This window comes from Dasypus novemcinctus, chromosome 7, assembly GCF_030445035.2.
Source record: "Dasypus novemcinctus isolate mDasNov1 chromosome 7, mDasNov1.1.hap2, whole genome shotgun sequence".
Classification (NCBI taxonomy): domain Eukaryota; kingdom Metazoa; phylum Chordata; class Mammalia; order Cingulata; family Dasypodidae; genus Dasypus; species Dasypus novemcinctus.
This window is the reverse complement of record NC_080679.1, coordinates 103,524,791-103,549,395: the sequence shown is the minus strand read 5'-3', so window position 1 is coordinate 103,549,395 and position 24,605 is coordinate 103,524,791.

Below are 24,605 nucleotides of genomic sequence, written 5' to 3'. Positions count from 1 at the left end.
CAAAACAATTTTTCTGCCTGGTGTTTTATTAAAAAATTATAATTTCAACAAGAATTTCCTTGGTCACATTAAAGTAACATCATCAGGGTAATCAGGTTCTTCATTAAGATAATTAGGATTAAGCTTAGCTTCCTTACAAAACCAGAGTAGTTACAGGAGGATGCTTCAAGTTTGATCCTATTGATGCACTTCCCAGAAGTGAAGAATGACCTCTTTAAACACATATGGAACTGATTTTGTTTGTAACTCCTGTGTCCAATATTATTCATTTTCACTTATACAACTCTTCAGTTAAAGGGAAAAAGCATGTGTGACTGGTGAACTTTCAGTATAGTGTATTGGAAGAGATTTATTGCTAGCAAGAGTTGAGTCCTAGGAACGCTGAGAGCCAGAGGGCAATGCAGATGCAGGCAGAAGGATTCAATCACAGTTTCAGGTGCTTTCCTTAAATATGCAGTTGATGACTAGGGCATCCCCATAGAAGGCATCTGTTCAACATCTTGGGAGAACATGTGGCATTCAGAAGGACACACTTAGGTTAAGAAGTATTACTGAGCAGCCCCTAGACTCCTTCTTGCTTCATTCATTTCATTTATTTCTCATTTCTACTCTTTTAGCAACTGCAGTTCCCTTCCATCTTCCCAGCTTATATAAAACTTGCCAGCATTTTAGTAAGATTCCTAGGTCTCTAAGCGCACATTGAGATAGTTTTGCTCCAATGTAGATTCAAGCAAACAATCAGTTTCCCTAAAGTCTCAGACAGATGTCTTAAAATGAGCCAAGGAGTTGCTTATTGTTCCAATATTCAGGTTGTGAACCTGAGGCCTTTTCATTAAAAATAAATAAATAAATGCAGATAACATTGAACGGATCATTTATGTACATCTGTTACAAAAAAATGTTAGGACATAGGCCTCTTAAATTCTGCTTCCCAAATAAAGACCCTTCTGAGAAACTGTTACAGCACCAAGAAATTGTAACTCAAATGTTGCTCGGTGGAAAGCAAAATGTATACTTCACTAAATTCTTCATTCAGGAATTATGCACCAAAAGAAAATACTTGCAGTAAATTCTACAAATGAGAAATTGGTGATGCACATACATCTATGGATATAATACCAAAGTAGAGTTATATACTTTAGGAATATAGTTATAATATATAAGCATACTACTAATATATATCATATAAATGCATACATATGAATATATAATATATAATTCCTGATAGGTTTATTGTATAATATTTAAGGCCAGCTTATTAAATCATATGCAGTGGTCATAGAACAAGTAGTATAATCTTAAATACCTGCTAACTTGCATTTTTACAGCCAACACTCTTATCTAATAAAAATAGGACTATCTGGTTACTTTCTCACCAATTCTTAAATTTTTAAAGATAATTTACCCTAACAAATTTCACTGATCTGTAACAGAGCAAAAGATTTTGTTTTAATCCCTTGAGTAATATAAATATTCATATTTGTGGTGGTTTATAGTGGCATAGTCCCCAGAAAATAATGTTCATAAGTTTAAATCGTTCCCATGGGTATGGGCCATTGTAAATGGACCTTTTGATGAGATTGCTTCAGTTAAGATAATGTGACCTAGGTCAATCAGGATGGGTCTTAATCCATTACTGAACTCCTGCATAAATAGAGTAAAATTCAGGCAGTCTGAGAGAAAGCCACAGGGAGAAAGTGGCTGGTCATCAATGGAACCCAGAAGAGAAGAGAGAGATGAGGAGATACCACCATGTGCCTTGCCATGTGACTGAGGAACGCAGGATCTGGCAGCCATCCCCAGAACACCAGTCTTAAGGAAAAAAGCATTGCCTTGGTGACACTTTGATTTGAAATTTTTCCCAGTGACAAACCATGAGCGAATAAATTATTATTATTTCACCCAAACTATTTCATGGGATCTGTTTAAGCAACTTTCAAAACTAAAACAACATTACCTTCACTAAAGAGAGTGAATGGTTTTACTTAGTTAAAACTCTGCTGTCAACTTTATCAATGAACCTTGCATGTATAAAATGTTTCTCTTCCATTTAATTGGGTGTGAGTCAAAACACACCATTTAAAATAGTTTTTCCAATGAGTTATTTGGAAACACTCAAAAAAGAAATACTGTGAGCAATTTATTGTTGACTGTCTTCAGGTTAAGGCAATCTTTTGTGTGTGCATCTATTACTCTCTCTGCTGTCTCTACCTATTACTTACACAAGCAATGGTGAATTGGGAGCATAGTATTTTGATAATCTGATATAAACATTCTTTTTCTTCAGTATAAAGATCACAAAGATGTTGCATCTAAACACATTCAGGAATTATCACCTACAACCAAGTAACAAATAGAGTAACACATAGAGCTAAGACTTGAGTTTTTAACCTTCAAACTCATGTATTAATTGCCAGGGCTCTACATTGCTGCCCTGTTAATGAGATCCAATTCTCCATGGTTCAAATCTTGCTCAAAATGAAAAGCTTTACAGTACTAACTGGTTTGGGCATATGTAAATGTGATCTCTAGTTGTCAGCCTGTCTTTCAATTTTAGTTCAATAATAAGTCAGTCTTTCCACAAGCTTTTGTGACTTTCTTGTTTCTGTCACTTCTCACTTGTTACCCAGAAGGAATCCATCCTGCTGCAGTGGGTAAAGCATTCTTTATCTGTCTCAAAACAGCTTTCCCTATTATTTTCATTTTCCAACCTCTTTCTAAATACATCCAAGCATCTACTCAGCCATTTCCAAAAGATATGCATTGGGGGAAAACCTTCATTGAACCAGTAATGGTTGCAGTCAATGTCTTGCTTCTGAGAATTTGCAGGTTCAAAACCTCATGGTATACATGGAGAGTTTAGATGATAATTTTTCAATATTCCTTCCTGTACATTTATCAAAAATGAATTTCATCTGCCACTGGGCTGCCCAATTCTCCAATATGATTAGAGCCATCTGGAGTATTTCCCAAACCTCATTAGTTTTTAACTAACCAAAATATTTTAGTGTTGTCAGAATATTTCACCACCACCTTGTTTATGTTGCCTTCCTCATCATTAGCAAATGCACTGGAAAATATAGGTCCCACCTACCCTCTTTCAACTTCCACATTGAGGAATACACATGTATTATCAGCCTTTATTCTTAATCTCTTAGCTACTTTTTCACAAATTCATTCACTCACATGTCCTGTTTCCTTACCATGAAACCACTTACACACTAGCAAGCACTGTCCAATATTCTGTTGAATTAGTATGATGGTAAAGGAACAAAATTTCATTTCCTACCATCTTTTTGGCAATTAAAAATCAAGGAGTAAAAAACCCTGTAGAAAGACAAAGAGAAAAGTGGGGAAATATTTACCAAATAATACTTGGCGATGTTTTACGAAGTCAACTATGTACGATTTCTCATGCCAGACAGCACAAACAACTTATAACATCCTTTTTACCTCTAAGAGGAGCAGGATTTTCTATAAGGTCTTTAAGCTTCTACTTAGTTAGAATTTTGTTTTATGTCTAAATTAAGACCTTTAACCTGTGTCTATATTCTTTCAGTATATTTGTGATAATGTTATGCCAGAATATTATCATATTAACTATTGAATTTTTATAAAATATTAAAATTTTTAAATAGAACGTAAACTATTAAAGTCTATCAAATTAAAACATAGATTATTATTTACCAAATATATGTGATCTATATTAGATACTTATGTATCTATTTATCTATCACTAGCAAAATACCATAAGAGGAGAGGTGATAATTAGGCAGTTAATTCAATCACTACTTAATTTCATTGAACCAGTTTTGGAGAGATGAAATTTGTGACATAACTTAAATAAATATTTTGGTCCTTTTGTTTTCCAAAATTTATTTTCAAAATTAATCAATATTATAGTATTTTTATTCTGTGTTTTAAAAGTACATTATTATTATATTATCATTTTCCTCACACTACATTTTTGTATATTTTTGGAAACTCCTATACTTGGCTAATAAGATGCAAAGTTCTGCAAAGATTGTATCATTCCAAATGCAGTTAAGGGTTCATGCCTTTGTTTATCTTGCACCTCTTTGATACCTAAGCTGTACCTACACTCCTGTATAATAGGATGACCTGAAAATCAAATGCTCAGACATTTGTTCCATTTTTATATTCCAGTTAGTAAACCATTTTGTTTTTTAGATAAAAATGTTAATTTTGTATCACTAACTCTTTTGTACATGTTCTTTACTGCCACTCATTATTTTAGAAATGGCATCCAAAGCCATGTAAAAACATGTGTAAGTAAAAACAGGTATATTGCAAAATCTAAAACAAATACAACCTAAAAATTGATGAAAGTGGCTCTTCTCTATAAACAACAGGCATCCAATAAAAACAAGAAATAAAAAATAAAAGTAAAGAATGCAAAGAGCAAGGTCCTGAGAGAAGGTTTCCTGGCTTAGAAGTCTAAATATAATTTCACAGGATTTACGAAAGGAGAGCTTTACAAGGTGCTAATAATATGCCAGTTATTGACATGCACAGTTTAGTCGGATTTTTCCATTTTCATATGAAGTCTGATTTACAGCACATCCAATATGCATTGCTAACCATTGTCTCTACCTCCTTAATTATAAATCTTTGTAATTACAAAAGTCAACCTTTACAATGATTAATTTACATGAATTTAATTTAATCAATTCTTCTGAAATGGAATACTTAGAATTCCTGAAACAACTTTGTTTGTACTTTAAAAAGTGGTATCATAATAATGAGCATTCATAAATTCCTTTTCCCACCTTAACATAGTTCCAATAATTTAATGTATCCTTTAGCACTTGCTTTTCCTGATAAATGAATGTATCATGTTACTTGCCCTAGACCAGATGGAAGTATCTCAGTAATCTAGATAAATGGTATTTCTTAGATTACAGAGAAATTGAGAAGTCTTTCTTTTAAAAACACCACAAAAGACTAAAATTATATAAATTCACACTTTGAATTAAGGTGCCCATGTTCAAGTATCTTTATAATAATTCATATATTATTAATTTATAAACTGTCATAATAATTCATATATTGCTGGGGTATTGCAAGGACCAAATATCTATATGGTCCTTATGTTTTGCCAAGCTACCCTAAAACTTCTTTTTCTCATGTAAGTGTCCCTGAGAATTTGGGTGACATTATTGGGTGAGACCTTTATTGACTGGAATCCAGCTAACAAAAATCTACATCCAAGGAACTTCCATGCAATCTACTTCTCACGTTATTGTGAGAAAGGTCACATGGTAATATACAAAACATCATAGCCTTTTTTTTACAATATACTTATGTAGCTAAATCACATATATCTTCTTCATAGTTTATGCTGAACATTATAAAATTTCAATTATATTTTAGAATATATAGTTAATATGAAGACAACATATCCATGTAACTCAATGGTGACGATTACTATTCATATTAGTGATAAATATAATAACAAAGAGATGAAAAACATAGAAAACATATAGAAGGAGCTTTCTTTCATTGGCCACATTAGAGACAACTTGTCATCAAATACATGTTAACAGAAATGGGTTAAAATATTAATTAAGCAAAGTACCCAACGTTTCTTAATTATACAAAAAAAACCTAAGTAATTGAAGTGGAGGGTTTGGGATGGCAGGGTATTCTCTAGCAGACTACTGTCTACTAAGATATGTAGAAGGAATACTAGAATTAGGAAACAATCAATTTACCACACACATAAAAATGATTACTCGAAATAAGAATTGCCAATGGATGTTAGAATTATTGGGAAAAGACTGTAGGAGAACAGGATATTCACACAATATCTCAACATACCACCGTACAGAGTACATATTAATGTATGTGAAGAGAAAATAATTTGTAAATACTGAAATCTCATGGGCTACTTAAACCAAATGGTTGAACTGAACAACCACATTAATGAAACAGACTAACATCATATGGACTTCTGTTGTGATACTGGGAAGAACATAACATCAATTCAGTAACAGATTCAAATCTTTTTCTTTGGATTGACAATTGCATAACAGAGCCCAAGAAATTTATCAGAGAGGGAATGGCTAGCTAGCTTAATTTATCATGCACATTTTGTGTTGATAGCATGTATACAGTCTCATTCACAATGTAAAGGAGAAATAAAACCCCTCTCTAATTAATATCTGACTATTATCACTGAAAGGTTTAGTAAATTATTTAGATATAGCTGAATATGCAGATATTCCCTATGAGAAAATAATGCATCCAGTGTGATTCACACTTTCAGTTTCAGTAGGATTTTATTTTTTAAGAAGTCTCAAATATACAATGAATTAGACCATTATATGAATTTTAAAATTTGATTTCCTTCTCACAAATTAGATTTCCTACTCCATCATAAGCAGTAAATGAGTGCTAGGAGGCTTACCTGTTTGTCTTGTCATCTCCACACTGTTTGCATATAACCTTTACACTAATCTGATAAATTAATCAGTGTAATGGACAGATACGTTTCCTTGTTTCTCAAAGACACTAACTGGAGACAACTATAATCACATAATATACATTTACTATGGGAAGAAAAAAACTGCACGGTTTCAGAATAAGATCTTCAAGAAGACTCCACTTTGGAGTCTTTTATTATTATCTTTTTTTAAAGATGCATACATCACACAAAATGTTATATTAAAAAATATGAGAGTTTCTCATATACTCCCACTCCCCATCCCGCCTCCCACTTTTCCCACATCAACAACCTCTTTCATCAGTGTGGCACATTCATTGCATTTGATGAATACATTTTGGAGCACTGCTGCACATCATGGATTATAGTTTACATTGTAGTTTACACTCTCTCCTAGTCCATTCAGTGGGTTATGGCAGGATATATGATGTCCTGCATCTGTCCCTGCAATATCATTCAGGACAACTCCAAGTCCCAAAAATGTCCCCATGTCACGCCTCTTCTTCCCTCTCTCTGCCCTCAGCAACTTTGTTTAATTGGGAAAAAAAGTCTCCCTTTTCTGAGGCTGCCTCAATGCTTTTGCAACTTAAACATAGAAGGATTTTTTTTCATTGCCCAAAAGACCATATAACCCCATGAAAACCAGGTTTATGATGGCCTCCAGTAACAGCACTATGCATGGCGCCTCTATAATTTTATTTGATCCAGAAAAAACAGCTTAAGTTCTATAATGGACATTCCCTTCAAATTCCCTTTCTTTGCAGGCTCACACATGTATTGTTTTATATATGCCAATGTCAGCGTTTGTGATACAATGCTGCCAAAAATGCCCTTTGATGAATGCTAATAAATTCAAATGCCTAATATTACCCTGTAGATATTAAGGTTGGGTGGGGGTAATGGTGGGAAAGAACAAAGCAAAGTCTGAATAAATTAGAGTCTACATTTGACATTGAAATCTGGGACAAAATATTCAGGGCTTCAAAAGATGGAACCTGTCCAGTCAGAATACCCCCTTTCCCCCTGCCCATGTTAATCAATGAGGTCGCTTAATATAAAGTCTTTATAGTGCATACCAGCAAATATAGAAGCATACATTACTACATAATAATCTACAGTTAATGGACATGGAGGTTTTAGCAAAATTCCATGATATGTTGGAATGCATATTATAGCTATGTTTCACACAAATGAAATTTGTAGCACATGATCTTGGGATTCTGAAATATTCATCTATTCCAGCTATAGAACTCTGTCAAGGCTTTGCTCTTGATGAGCAGGATAGAACTTTCCACTCTCTAATTGCTATCAACTAATTATAAAAGTGATTATAAATCATTGTTCAAGTGAAAATGATTTCCATACTACATCACTATATCACTAGTAACTTGGTGAGTGCCAATTGTGATCACTCCTGAGGCATTTCCTTTCAAAATCTTCTGGTGTTTTTTCCGGGATTAATTTGAAATATCTGTCTAAGAAATTGAGGATGCCATATATCAGTTTTAAGTATCTATGCATATCCTTTATCAAACTAGCCATGACAAGACAGAGTTAACTTATATAGAGTGCCACTATAATTTTTCATCCAAAAATGGATGCTTTTGAAAATGAAAGGATATACTATATGGATAGCACGCCCAGAAAACCAGGACTATCCTGGGAGAAAACTGGGACCTATGGTTGCTCAGTTTAACAACTGAAAACATTTAAATGGATCAAAAATATAATTCTATCAAATGCTGGTTCTAAGTCTCTAAGATTTATTTTCTTATATATCATGATACCACCTCAACTTAAAATGTCTAATATGTTACTTGCACACAAATTAGACTTCTTTCCTGACTTTCCTACTTTTGTCAATGTGAACATCATTCTCTCAGTAATCATTTTCTATAGAGAAATATGATCTAATCTGTCATTGGTAATCTTCCTCAGTCTGGTTGTAATTTGCATTTTATTTATTAGACAAACAGTTTTATAGTGTATTCTTTATATGCCAGATCCCATAGGCATTTTCAAATAAATCACATTTGATACTGATAGATTTCTTAATTTTCCAATTGAATTTGTTTAGAATTATATCTCATTGTGGTCTTAACTAGAAATTGCCTGAATATGCTTCTTTTCCTGTTTATTGGCCAGTTGTGTTTTCTCTTCTGTGAAATATCTGTTTGTGTCTTTTATCATTTTCAGAGTGGGTGTTTCACATTTCCATATCAATTTCAACTACATTTTATGTTATAGGTATTAATTATTTTTCAGTAGTGTATAAAATATTATCCACATTGTTGTTTGTGTTTTCACTTTCTACATGATGACTCTGGTTGAACAGAAGTTCATAAATATAAGGATGTCAAATTCATCATTCTTTTCATTTATGGCTCTTTTGTTTCTGGATGTGTTGTTTACAAAATTCTTTCCTATCCAGAAGTAATAGAAAAATTCATCCATATTTTCTACTTTAAAGAATATATCTTTACAATTAGTTCTCAATCTGCATAGTAATGTATGTCAATTTGGAGAAAGTTGAGATCTTTACAATATTGAGATAATCTACCCATTATCTTGATACAACAAACCATTTGTTCCTCTTTTTTGTGCCTTCTAATATAGTTCCATAAAATTTTCCATAGAAGTCTTAACATAGCTATTAATATATTTATTTATAGAAATTCAGTTTTCTGTTAATATTGTTAATCATACTTATATCAAGTATGTATTTTTTTTTGTAGCTGATGAATAGAAATGCAATGGATTTTTTGTATATTTATTTATTTATTTTAGGAATTACTGAGGATTGAACCCAGAACCTCATACACTTGTACATGGGAAGCAAGCAGTCAATCACTTGAGCTACATCTGCATCCCATGGTGTATGTTTATCTTAAAGGTATCTAGATTAATAATAATTTAACTGTAGATTATTTTGAGATGTATATGTAAACAATTAAAGCATTCTGTTGCATTTCTTTTCTAATCATTTGCCCGTATTTATTGAATTTCTTTTTTTCTTTTTACCATTTTCAGTTTCCTGTGCAGGCTAGGGCCTTTAGTACACCATTGAATAAAAGAGGTGATGATGGCCATTTGTTTAAAAAAATCATATTTCTTATTTTAGGAAAAAAGCTTCAAATATTTTTAATTAAAAATCATGTTTGCTGTGAGTTTTTGGTAGAAACATTTACTGGGTTACTTTGCCAAGAGATATAATGATAAATAAGTGTAGAATATTATTAGATATATTTTCTGCTACTTGGGAATTTATCATATGGTGTTGATCATACATTTCTTTTTCTTTAATCTTTTTATATGGTAAATAATCTTTATGAATTTTCTATGTTAATCCAAACTTTAAATCCTGGGATAAATGGATAATTATTTTTATTCACTGTAGGATTTGTGAATATAAAGACGTTTGATCTATATTTCACAGAAAGATTGATCTGTAAATTGGTTTTCTCATGCTATTGTTGGGTAGATTTGGCATTAAAGGTTATACTGGCTTAATAGATTATTATTATGAAGTATCCCCTCTTGTTTGTTGTATATAATTGACATTACCTGTTCATTGAAATTGTGTAGAATTTGCCTCTAAAATCATCTACACCAGGTGTTTTCCCACATAATTTTTAAAAGTATTTATTTTTTAGTTGTAAGAACATTGATGTGCTTTTTATCATTTTTTTGTAATTTAGTTTTGGTAAATTTTAGTTTTTCATGTATATGATCATTTCATATAAGTTTTCAAAATAATTGGAGTATATTAACAAATGCTGTTCTCAACTGTATTGTACGACTTATGTTTTCATTTTGTGACTCTAAAATTGTTTATGTCAGTGTTGTCTCTCTTTTTAAAAAATAGATTTGTAGATGGTTTGCTTATGTTACTAGGTTCTTGGAAGCATGAACTTCTGGCATTTTTACCTTACCTTTGTTTTCTGTTTTTAAAATATTGAATGTCATCTTTATTTTACCTTCTATCCTTAATTTTTTGCATTTTACCCTCAAATTTTTTATATAATAAATTTTATTTTTAAAGAGGTTTGAGATTACAGAAAAATTATATCGAAAGTATAAGAGACTCCCATGTACCCCCTCCCTATGTCTTCTCCTATTAATAACATTTTACAATTATGCAGGACATTTGTTACAATTGATGAAAAAACATTGAAGCATTGTTACTAACCAAGGTCCATAGATTACACTGTGGTTTACACTTAACTTCAGTGCCCTAAAAATGCCCCATGTTCCACGTATTATTCCCTACCCCTCCCCTCAGAACTTCCGGTAACCACAATATTTTTATAATAATGTTACATGTTCTTCCATTACTACAATCTACATAAATTTACTTTGTCTATGATTTCATTTCTTCCTTATATTTGTTCATTCCTTACTCTTGAGGTTTTGGGGATGGTGATGCCCTCTTTGCCTCAGATTGAGAGCGGGGTTAGATTTTATGGGACAGATGGAAGGAAATGTTTTGCTTGTAGTTGCAGGTGCTCTTTGTTTTTGGAGATAGGCGTTATCCATCATCCTCATTTTGTTAGTTGTCCTGGGAGAGTCGGATGATCTGGAGAGTGGGCGTTGGCTGCAATGTTGCTGAGATTCAGGGCTCAACCAGAAAATGAACAGGCAAGAGATTTAAGTGCCTGACATATATATTCAACTCGTTAACTGCCACTGTGAATTTTTTTGCATTTTTAGTTTACTAACTTCTCAAGTAGGATGTTAACTCATTTCATTTTCAGACTTTCTTATATTCTAATCCATTTTTAAACTTTTTTTTAAGGAGGTATCCGAGGTTGAACCCGTAACATGGGAAGCAGGCACTCAACCACTAAGCAACACTGGCTCCCCATTCTAATCCATTTTAATGCTGTCACTTTCCATTAAATATCCTTTTTGTTCAATTCCCCGAGTCATGAAAAGTAGCAATTTCATTATAATTTATTATGAAGCAATTTTTGTTAAACACATTCCTAAGAATTTCTGGTCACAATGCTATTGTAAATGGTATTGTTTCATATTACATTTTTCATGTGTTCACTGTTGATTTCTGTTTATTCAATGTGTTTTTTGCATCTAAGTATTTTAGATTACTTTGATAATTTCTTTATTTTTGTTCCATGAGTTCAGACATATTTAAATTGGCAAGTATTTGGATATTTTTAATTTATATTTTCATGGCTTCTACCTTAATTGCATTTTGTAATATTTATATTTTTTGTTTTCCTCACTTGAGGATTGCTATATGATTAGGTCACATAGTATTTTACACATACTTGATCTCTAACTGTTGCAAACAACATGGTCATTTTTCTGTTTCACTTTCTAATTGTTCTTTTATATATATATATATATATATATACACACACACACACACACACATACATTTATAAGTCACTTTTGAATATTAAATGTTTGAACAACATATTTAATAAAATGGATTGAATATGCACACTATTCCCAAATGCTCATAAACATGTGTGTATTAATTCAATCTAGCTTATTAAGTAAATTGTTCAAATATTCTGTAATTATTTTAGTCTCAACTCCTCCATGTAGATACTGTAAATAGCATAAATGTGAGGTTTTGGTAAATTACCATATGACAGTCAATATCTTAAAAATAACATGTTAGTTACATTTCAATTTATTGAAATTAATAGTATGTGTGAATTAGATTCTAATATTATTCTTTCTATTCATCATTTCTATATTTCTTTATATATCTATTGTTTCTCATTTATTTGCCTTTTCTTGATGTTTGTTTGCTTATGTTTTTTTTCTCTTCCCACTTGCTTCTCCCTACTGATTTAGGAATAGCAAACTCTATTCTTTTAATCATATAGTGGTTGCTCTTGAATTTGGCCATGTATTTTCTTTTTTATTTTTTTAGATTTTTTACTAATTTTTATTTATTTATTTCTCTCCCCCTCTCCCCCATTTGTCTGCTCTCTGTGTCCATTCACTGCGTGTTCTTCTGTGACAGTTTCTATCCTTATCAGCAGCACGGGAATCTGTATTTCTTTTTGTTGCATCAGCTCTCTGTGTGTACTGCACCATTCCTGGGCAGGCTGCACTTTCTTTCACACTGGGTGGCTCTCCTTATGGGGTGCACTCCTTGCATGTGGGGCTCCCCTACACGGGGGGGGTCACCCCTGAATGGCACAGCACTCCTTTCGCGCATCATGGCACGTGGGCCAGCTCCACACAGGTCAAGGGGGCCCGGGGTTTGAACCGCGGACCTCTCATGTGGTAGATGGATGCCCTAACCACTGGGCCAAGTCCCGTTTCCCTGCATTTTCATTCTAATGAAGTCTAATGACAATTTCTTTTTGCCTTCCTTAGTAATGCAATAATGTAAAAGATCAGAGTGCCTCCTTCTAACTCACATGCTCTTTATATCCAGTATTTTAACTTATCTTTAAAATTTCAACACCACATTGTTATTTTTATCATTTAATGAAGACAATTTGTGTTTATATATTTGCTTACCAATTTATTTGCTCTTTTTGCATCCAAGATTACTCTTCCAAAAAGTTTTTACCTTTTCCTTAAATTCTTTAGAAATTCCTTTAGTGCAAATTTCTTGATAGTAATCTCTCTGTTTAATTTATCTCAATATACGCTCACTGAACCTAACTTTATAAGAGATATGCTTGCTAGGTGCACAATTATTATTATTGATGTAATTGTTGTTTGTTACTTGAAGATATTTTCCCCTCTCCCTTCACATTTTTGCTGTTGAGTCTGCTTTCAATCCAATAAATTTTTCTTACATAAGATTGTATTTTCTAATGATATTAAAAAGGGGGTACATGGGGACCTCATATTTTTTAATGTAATATTAAAAAATGATTAAAAAATAAATTAAAAAAAAAGATTGTATTTTCTAATCTAATTTGCCTGTTTTAAACTTTTTCTCTGCTTTGGTAAATGACAATTTCACTACAATGCACTTTGTATGAAATTCTTTTTATTTATCCAGCTAGAAATAGTTGTACTTCTGAAATCTGCAGATTCATGTATTTAAAAATATATATATTGCATCTGGAAAATCCACAGGCATTACTTCTTCAAATATTGTCTCTCCTGAATTCTATTTCCTTATTTTACAACTTTAATTAAATTAAATAACTACTAATACATTACCCTTTTTAATATGTTTTAATTTTTCTGTAATATCTATCACGGTTTCCATCTTCTTTTTTCTCTGTGTTTTATTCTCAGTAAGTGTTCAGGTATATTTTCAGATCCCTCATTGTTTTGAGCTTTCTATACTTTTCTATTTATTTGATCCACATCTAGTTACAAATCCAGGTACAAGACAAATAATTACATATATAAGTAGATATATTTTTCCTTTCTAAAAGTTATATTTGCTTCAAGTTTCCTGATAGTTTCCCATTCCATTACTACCCATGTATTTTTTAAATATTTTATAATAGCAATTCTAAATTCTGAAATTATTTCAACAACAAATGAGTGTGGGATTCTTCATCTGTTTTTTGTTTGTTTCTACCACCTCTAACTCAAGGGCTTGGTGGCTTCTGTCTGTGAGCTTACATTTGCTTGACTTAAGTTTATAATATTATAATGGCCCTAAACTGGGAGACCTTTATTCTGTAAAATATTTGCATTTTCTCTCTTGAAGTCTTTTCAGCCCCTTTAAATGTCCTGACTAATAGTTGAGTTTCTGGTTCGTCAAAGTCTCCTTTCTACTAGTCTGATGTATAGTACTGATATCAGATCTCTACTTTAATAGGCATTTGCCCTCTGGGAAACTACCTTTCCTTTTCCTGCTCCCAGGTTTTTTGAGGGCACTTAGTTGAATCCCTCTTTTATGGGAACATCCTTGAGATATTTCTTCCTTCTTAACAACCTAGAAACACATTCAAAAAGTAAATTTATTTAGACCTAGTAATCATGCAGAATATGATTTTCCTGTGCTGTCTTCGTCTTATTGCCAGATAGAGTTCTGCCCCTACATATCTGCATTATTTTTCAGACTTATATAATTAGTAATTTTATCATATACATATAATACGCTGTCCCATTACTTTGTAATAGTGATGTGGGCTACATGGTTTCTGTTTTTGTGATTGCATATATTAGTTACTCTATAATTATTTATTAACTTTAGTCTTTGATTACAGTCTATCAGGGAAGGAGATTGAGTATCTCCTTTTGGTAAAGGTATTGAAATTTAGAGCCAACTAATCCCTTTCAAGGAAGCATGAAAGTTAAATTAGGTATCATATGAAAGCTCCTTAGAGGTCAATTATTTTATTCACTTCTGTCTCCATGACATCTGAGGAATGGTTCTTATAAAGGAGTCACTTAATAAATGTTTATTGAATGAATGTAAGTAAACAAAGGATGGAAGAATGGAAAGAAAGAAAAAGAAAACAAGGAAGAAAAAAGGTATAAAGGGAGAAAAGGACAGGAGGAAGTAAGGGCTTGGCATAGTCCTCAAGAAATAAAATCTTTATTTGATATAATATATGGATTATCTAATAAAATTAATAATATTGATTTCTAAGTTAGTTGCTCAGAAGCAGAAGTTAAAATGAACAGATAACATTTATTAATTTTATTGCATAATGATGCATAATCCCCTTTGGACCTACTTGTGGATTATGTTGGTTGCAAGTAAACTAAAGCTTTCGTATTAATAAATGCAAGTTTGAGTAAATATTCAAAACATTCTCATGATTAACTGCTATTCCCACTGGTTATTATATTAAGTACACTTGGAATAATGCTGTAGTAATGGAAAAAGTAGTAAATCACCAGACTTCTATTTTTGCAAATCTATAACCTGTCATTTTGATCTCCTTATTCTCCTTAAAGCTTTGATCAAACAAATCTCAAAAATATACACACACACACATACACACACACATATATATATATACTGGCAATTCTTTAGGGCCAGTAGAAACTTGTTTGTAAGCTCTCATTCTTAATTATAAATATATTGAGGGCAAAAACAATTCTTAGTACAGTGCCTTATGTATGATAATCAATTACTACAATTCCTATTTCAATTCAATTCAAATTGTAATTAACTCTTCTATTTAATCAATTAAGGAACACTGCTAAATATTCCTTTAAAAGACCATTTATATTTATTGACTCCCAAAGAAATAATTATAAATATATTATTAGTCTTAAATAAATCTTTCTATATATTGTTTTTAAAAACAGGGATTCCCATTAAAATGATTATAATAATCACCACAATTTTAAAATGCTTTTTAGCATGTACTAATATCATTTGTTTCTCATAACAGCTCTGTGAATTGAGCAGGCATCACCAGCGTTCTACATTTTACTTGTTAAAGTAACATATTCAGAAAAGTTCAATCGTGTTCACAGCCATATACCTCCTTTAGCCCCCATAGAATCAGAATGAGGATTTAAATTCAGGTCTTCTAAATCTAAACCCATTATACCTTCCACAAAATATGCTTATTATATTTCTCCTGTGAACTTCAATAAACTTAAAGAAATGAGTATTTCCCGACATTATGATAATCACTATATAAATACTTTTTCAAAATACGTATTGTCTTGAAAATTTCTTAAAGGCATATACTTATTGATACATTTTTGCCAGTTATAGCTTCTATATTTACTACTACAATAGAGGAATTTTGTATAGTACAATTATGCAAGACAATTAAGAATTCAAATGTTTATAAAAAATTTATGAAATCTAATAAACTTTATTTTCTTGTTTCTCATTAGCAAAATCTGAGTATTTTTCTTCACTAAAGTTACAAAGTCTGGAAAAATATTGCCTTCCATCTTCTCTTTTAATTTGTTTCAAGCATTTTGTCTTTTAGGGGCTTTTCTGGAGTTTTGTTTCTATGGGAGCACTTTGGATTATAATTTATGAGATAGGTTGAATCAGATAATAATGTATGCCATTTATACTTTATCATACTCACATAGTTTTATGGGTGTGTACCTTAGAGGCACAGAGGCAAATTTTTATTAACACATGTTTATACATAATTGACCAATTGGGAAGTGGAAAGAAGTAATGGCTGTGATTTACACAGACTAAGAAATGTCTTAGAGCACCTCACCCTGTCTGGAGCCCCTACTGTGACAGATGAGCCAATGCCTGTGGGGGATGACAGCATGCTATTTATGGCATTTCCTTCTGAGACAATTAAGTAACATATGCCAAGACCATAGGGATTATCTTTGAGCTACACAGTGTGGAACTCTATCTGAAGAGAAATATAATATTTTACAAATTTGACAAACCGTAAGAAAGTCTAAACTGATTCACCCATTTTAATAAATGTAGTAACTTTTCAGTGCTTTTATGAGATTTATTTCCTGGTAAAAGTATTTTATAAAAAAGTAACATGTTATATATATATGTCTTATTCAGAAAATTAATTTTGTTGGGGTACAATGTTCATAATAAACTCTTACGGGCTACTTATTTTAACAGCAGCCTTCCTTTCCCATGTTCAACCCAAACCAAATGGAAAAGATGGTTAACTGAAGAAATAAAAACTGATTTCTTAACAGTAGTACTGTACTACTGCACTATTACCTAGTTTGTTACAGTATGGAAAACAAAATAGGTTGAGTGGGACTGATGAGGGATAAGGAGGGTAGGGTTTGGATAGTGACAAAATTGTCTTTGGTGATTTAGTGCTAGGTTTATTTGGAACATTTGTGTAGTCCAGGCTATGGCCTCCAAAATATTTAAGTTTATTTTTCTCATTTTATTGCTGAAGTCATCAAGGACTAGCGAGATTTATCTAAATAATTCAAGTTCTAATTGAAAATCAAATAGAAATTACAAATAAGGCATTAGAGAATGATGGGATTAGAAGGTCCATTAAGGATCAGTGAAATAACTGGCATTTGGCTTAATTGTAGATTTCCATAACTCAGCTCACTTCCTTGGCACAATGCAGTAACTCAAGAAATATTTGTTAAATGAGTGAATGGAGAGAAGTAGTGTTTCTGTGCCTTATTTCAGATTTCTTGCCCAACTCAACTAGATTTATGGACTGATTTCCCTGTGCTCCTGAATTTTTTTGGTGTGTGGGCCCAGGTTTTATAGGCAATGATGACTTTCTGTTAGAGAGTAAGATGCATAGGGAGTTGTCAATGTAATTTCCATCATGATCAATTTTTTTTTTTTTACTAGAAAATTTGAAGGTACACAGAACAATTGTGGGTAAACTGCAGGATTCCCATACACCAACCCACCGCCAACACTTTGCATTGATATGGAACATGTGTTACAATTGATGACAGCAAATTTTTATCACCAATAATTAAAGTCCATGCCTTAGCTTAGGGTTCACTATCTGTGTTGTGTAGTTTCAGGGATTTATTTTTAATTTTTATTTTGTTACCATATATATAATCTAACATTTCCCCTTTTAATCATATTCAGATATATAGTTCAATGCTCATTGTGTATGCAATGTTGTACCAGCATTACCACCATCCATTACCAAAATATTTCCATCATTCCAAATAGGAACTCTTTATATTTTAAACCTTAACTTCCCATTTCATGTTCCCACCTCACGCCTGCTAACCTATTGTGGCAGTTTGATGTCATTGATGAATTACAAAAGGAAATATTATGTTTGTAAACTGGTCTGTTCCTCTGAGCATGATACCCTTCGATTTTATTAAATTCAGAGGTTTCACTTTTACTTGATAAATTAAGAGATTAGGGTTTTGATTCTGCTGCATCAGTAGAACGTTGAGTCCCGACCTCTTGGTGTGTGGACACTCACACAGAAAATGACAGGGCAAAGGAAAGGGCTTAGTTTTGATGTTGGAGGCCTGGGAGAGAGCTGAGCCATTCACCTGATAGTTTACAGCTGGTCTTGTGTAGAAAGCAGAGCAGCTGGGTCCAGAAAAAGATGAGCCCAGGGAAGAAAGACGAGCCTAATGCCAGCTTCTATCTGAGATTGGAAGAAGCTGGGACCATGGAGCCTTAAGAGGAAGAGGAAGGCTGAACCCTAGCAGACACCAGCAGCCATCTTGTTCCCACATGTGGCAACAGACTTTGGTGAGGGAAGTAACTTACTCTTTATGGCCTTCTGACTGTAAGCATCTAACCCAAAAGTACCCTTTATAAAAGCCAATAGATTTTTGGTACTTTGCATCAGTACCCCTTTGGCTTATACACCTATACTCTAGATTCTGACTCTACAAGTTTTCTTATTCTAATTGTATCAAATCAGTGAGCTCATACAATATTTGCCCTTACGTTATCTGACTTATTTCACTCAATAGGATATCTTCAACATTCACCAATGTTGTTGCATGTATCAGGTTGTTTCATCATTAAAAATTATTCCATTGTATGCATATGCCACCTTTTATTTATCCATTAATGGACACTAGGGTTACTTCCATTTTTGGCAATTGTGGATAATGTCAGTATGAACATTGGTGTGAAAATATCTGTTTGAGTCACTGCTTTCAAAATTTCTGGGTATATACCTAGTTGTGGGATTACCAGTCATATGGTAGTTCTATTCTTGGTTTTCTGAGGAGCAGCCAAAATGTCATCTACAGAGGCTGTACCATTTTACATTGCCACCAGCAATGAATGTCTTCCTATTTCTGTGTGTCCTCCCCAACACTTATTATTTTCCTTTTTTTAAAATAGCAGCCATTCTAATTGGTGCAAAGTAGTATCTCATTGTGGTTTTGATTTGCATTTTGCTGATGGCAATGTTAGTGAGCATCTTTTCATGTGCTTTCTGGACATTTGTATATTTTCTTTGGAGAGCTTTCTGTTTAAGTCTTTTTCCCATTTTTAAATTGGGTTGTCTTTTTATTGTTAATTTGAAGGATTTCTCTCTATATTCTGGATATTAAACATTTACTGGAAATGTGATTTCCAAATATTTTCTTCCATCCTGTAAGCAGTCATTTTATTTTCATGGTATATAAAGTCCTTTGATATACAGAAATTTTTAATTTTGCTGCAGTTCCATTTATGCATTTTTATTTTGTTGCCTGTAAAGGCTAAAAACCATTGCCTACAAAAGAAGCTTAAGAAACTTCACTATGGTTTCTTCTAGAATTTTGATAGTTCTAGTTCTTATATTAAGATCTTTGATCCATTTTGTGTAATTTTTGTACATGGTATGATGTAAGGGTCCACGGAATTTTTGCATATGGAGATTTAGTTTTCCCAGCACCATTTGTTGAAGAGACTATTCTTTCCCAATTGAGTGGTCTTTGCCAACTTTTAAAAAATGAGAATCAGTTGGCTATAAATGTGAGGATTGATTTCTGAGCTCTCAGTTTGATTCCATTGGTCTGTATGTCTGACCTTGTGTTGGTACAATGCTGTTTTGATTATGTGGCTTTGTAATAAGATTTAAGATCAGAAAGTGTGAATCCTTCTTTCTTTCCTCCCTCCCTCCCTCCCTCCCTTCCTTCATTCCTTCCTTCCTCCCTCCCTCTTCCCTCCCTCCCTCCCTCCCTCCCTTCCTTCCTTCCTTCCCTCCCTCCCTTTAGATATTCAGGACAACTTACCCTTCCACATAAATTTGATGATTTGCTTTTCCATTTCTTCAAAAAAGTTGTTGGAATTTTGATTGAAATTGCATTGGATCTGTATATTGCTTTGGGTACTATTGACAGCCTAATGATGTTTAGTCTTCCAACCCATGAGCACAGAATGTCCTTCCATTTAGTTAGGTCTTCTTTGATTTCTTTTAGCAACGTTTTGTAGTTTTCTTTTTACAGGAACTTTATGTCCTACAAACGATTTATTCCTAGATATTTGATTCTTTTAGTTGCACTGTAAAATGATTTTTTATTTAATTTCTTTTTCTGATTGTTCATTGCTTGTATACAGAAAGGCTACTGATTTGGAGGTTATGATCTTGTACCTGCCACTTTGTTGAATCCATTTATTAGTTCTGGGAGCTTTGTTGTGGGTTTTTCAGGATTTTCTACGTAAAGGATTATATCATCTGCAAATAGGGAAAGTTTCACTTCTTCCTTTCCCATTTGGAAGCCTTTTAGTTCTTTTCTTTCCTAATTGCTCTGTCAAGAACTTCCAGTACAATATTGTGTAACGGTGGTGATAATAGACAACCTTGTCTTGTTCCTGATCTTGGAAGAAACTGTGTTCAGTCTTTTACCATTAAGCAGGATTTCAGCTGTGTACTTTTCATGTATGTCCTTTATCATTCTGTGGAATGTTCCTTCTGTTCCTAGTGTTCTAAGTGTATTTATAATGAAAGGGTGCTATATTGCTGCAAATGCCTTTTCTATACCACTTGAGGTAATCATGTAATTTTTCCCTCATTGTGTTAATGTGGTGTATTACATTAATTGATTTTCTTAAGTTGAAACACTCTTGCATACCTGGGATTAATCCCACTTAATCATGGCATATAATTCTTTTAAGGTGCTCTTGTAATTGGTTTGCTAGTATTTTGTTGAGGACTTTTGCACCTATATTCATAAGAGATGTTGATCTGAGGATTTTAATGATATCTTTATCTGGCTTTGGTATAAGGGTGATATTGGTATTGTAGAATAAGTCAGGGAATGTGCCCTGCTCTTCAATTTGTTGGAAGAGTGTCAGCAGAATTGGATAAGACTTCTTGGAATGTCTGGGAGAATTCCACTGTGAAGATTTCTGATCCTTGGCTTTTCTTTGTTGGGAGGTTTTTAATTACTGAATCAATCTCTTGACTAGTATTTGGGTTTATTGAGATCTTCCATTTTTTTTTAAGATGTATTTATTTATTTATTTCTCTCCCCTCCCCCCCACCCCACCCCAGTTGTCTGCTCTCTGTTTCTATTTGCTGCCTCTTCTTCTTTGTCTGCTTCTGTTGTTGTCAGCGACACGGGAACCTGTGTTTCTTTTTGTTGCATCATCTTGTTGCATCAGCTCTCCCTGTGTGTGGCACCATTCCTGGGCAGGCTGTACTTTCTTTCACGCTGGGTGACTCTCCTTATGGGGTGCACTCCTTGCACGTGGGGTTCCCTACGCGGGGGACATCCCTGCATGGCACGGCACTACTTGCACGCATCAGCACTGTGCATGGGCCAGCTCCACACTGGTCAAGGAGGCCCGGGGTTTGAACCGCAGACCTCCCACGTGGTAGACGGACGCCCTAACCACTGGGCCAAGTCTGCCGCCCTTCTATTTCTTTTTGAGTCAATGTAGGTAGTTTGTGTGTTTCTGAGAATTTGTCCATTTTATCTATGTTATCTAATTTATTGGCTTATGGTTGTTCATAACTATACTCTTATACCTCTATTTATTTCAGCAGGGTTGGTAGTAATGTCCCCCTTTTCATTTCTGATTTTCATTATTTATAGCCACTCGGTTTTTTCTTTATCAGTCAAGCTAAGGATCTGTCAAATTTATTGATCCTTTCAAAGAATCAACTTTTGGTTTATTCTGTTGTTTTTTTTTTTTCCCTAGTTCATTTATTTCCTCTCTAATCTTTATTTCCCTCCTTCTGCTTGCTTTGGGTTTAGTTTGCTCTTCTTTTTTCTAGTTTTTCTCATTTTGAGATTAGTTTTTTTTATTTAAAGCCTTTCTTCTTTTTAATGTAAGCATTTAAACCTATAAATTTTCCTCTCAGCCCTCACTGTATCCCATAAGCTTTGGTAAGTTGTATTTTCATTTGCCTCAGGATATTACCTAATTTCACTTCTGATTTCCTATGTATACCATTGGTTCTATGTGCGGAGCCACCCACTGTGAAATATATTTACAGCCTCCAACAACATGGCGGATTTCACAACTACCTCAGCCCTGCCCCGCCATTTCCTTCTTCTTCTTCCTCTTTGTTTCTTTGTTCTCCCCTTCCCGCCACAACTCTGGTGACCACAGTGATACACATGCTCAAGATGCGAAATCTGCAGACCCGGCACGAACTTTCAGCCAATCCCCTCCTTGGACGTCTGCCACCCATAAAACCAGCCTATCACCCATGGACACGTTACTTTCCCTCAGTATAAATTCCCATGTTCTACCCCCAATAAACGAGACTTGATCAGAATCCTGTCTTGTCTCCATTCTTTCTCGTCCCCTGCCTCTACCCCCGCTTCTTCCCACAGGTCTCTGGACTCGCCCCCGCCGGTTTCGTACAGTTCTACATACTTGTGAATATTTCATTTCTCCCTTTGTTTTTGATTTCTAGCTTTATTACACTGAGGTCAGAAAATACACATTTTATGATTTCAAAATTTTGGAGATTATTGAGACTTCTTATATGACCCAACATATGGGTCTGCCATGGATTATGATCCACATACACTCAAGAAGAATGTGTACACTTAGTTAAGTGTAGTGTTCTAGATACATCTGTTTGGTCTGCTTGGTTTAGTATATCACTCAAGTCTTGTACTTCCTTTTTGTTCTTTTGACGAGCTATTGTGTCCATTACTGAGAGTGCTGTATTAAAGTCTCCTACTATTAATATAGAACCATGAATTTCTCCCTCAAATCTGTAAATATTTGCTTCATATATTAATGTTCTCTGCTGTTAAGTTCATATACAATTTATAATTGCTATATCATCCTGTTGAATTGTTTCCTTTATCAGTATATAACTGTTTTGTTTTTGTCCTTCCTGTTTTTTGACTTAAAGTCTGTTTTGTCTTCTAATAGTTATTCCAGATCCCTTTTCATTACTATTTGCATGGTATATTTTTTTCCAGTCTGTCACTCCCAAATTATTGTATCATTAAAATGAGTCTCTTGCAGGCAACATATATTGGAACTTGCTTTTTTATCCATTCTGCCAATCTCTGCCTTTGTCTGGAGAACTTAATCCATTTACATTTAAAGTCATTACTGACAATTTTCTGCCATTTTGTTATATAGCCTTTATAAGTTTTATACCTTTTTTGTCCCTCACTTCTGTTAATGTCTAATTTTATAATTATTTGCTTTTTTTGTGTTGTACTCTATTGAGTGACTTCTCATTTCTATATGGATATATTTTTCATTTGTTTTCCTTGTGGCCACTTTGAGGTTACAATTTAATATCCTAAATATATAAAAAATCATACTTGGCTTGACACTAACTATTTTAGTTTTCTAAAGGCTATCAATGTAAAACACCAGAAATGAGTTGGCTTTCATAGTGGGAATTTGTTAAGGTAAAATTTTACAGTTCCTAGGTTGTGAAAATGCCCAAATCAAGGCATCATCAGAGATGCTGTCTAACCTAAGATTGGCTGCTGACAGATCCCAAACTCCTGCTACATGGTACAACAAAATGTTGGCCTGTTTCTGCTTTCTCTTCCAGGCTCATTTCCTCTCCGAGCTCAGCTGTGGGCAATCAGACATATGACTCTTCTGTCTCCAGGCTATGTTTCTTCAGTTTCAGACTGCTGATGATTTCAGCCTCCAGCCTCTCTCTCAGCCTTGGGATTTCTCTGTCTTTCTGCAGCTCTAAGGGATCCAGGAGTCCTCTCTTACATGGCAGGGTAAAATGGCAACTCTCTTTCTCTGTGTCTCTCTGCATGTTTCTCCCATTTATATAGGACTCCAGCAAGAGGACCAAGACCAATTCTGGGTCACACCTCACTGAAATACTCCAATCAAAGGCCCCAAACTTAATTCAGTCCAATCAAATGTTCTCACACCCACAGGAATGGATTAACACGATCTTTATTGAATTCACAAAAAGCTTTAAACTGTCATACCAACTTAACTTCAGTAGCATTTACATATACATTCCTTATTTCCCTCTATTGTTCCACCATTCTTTTATACTTATTACCACTTTTATCTTTTTAAATTTGATATCCAAGAAGAAAGATTTATCATTACTTTTTATGCATTTATATTTTGGCATCTATAAGAAGAAAGAAATGGAGTTACATAACAAACAATGCAACACAATTATACTGGCATTTAGAATTACCCAAATGGTTACCTTAACCACAGGCTTTTATTTTTAATGCTATTTTGAAGTACTGTCTAGTGTTCTATCATTTCAGTCTGAAGAAATTTAATTATTTAAACCCACTGCATTCTGGCCTTCATGCTTCTGATGAGAAATCAGTACTCAATCTATTTGGGACACACTTGTATGTAACATGTTGCTTTTCTCCTGCAACTTTCAAAATCCTT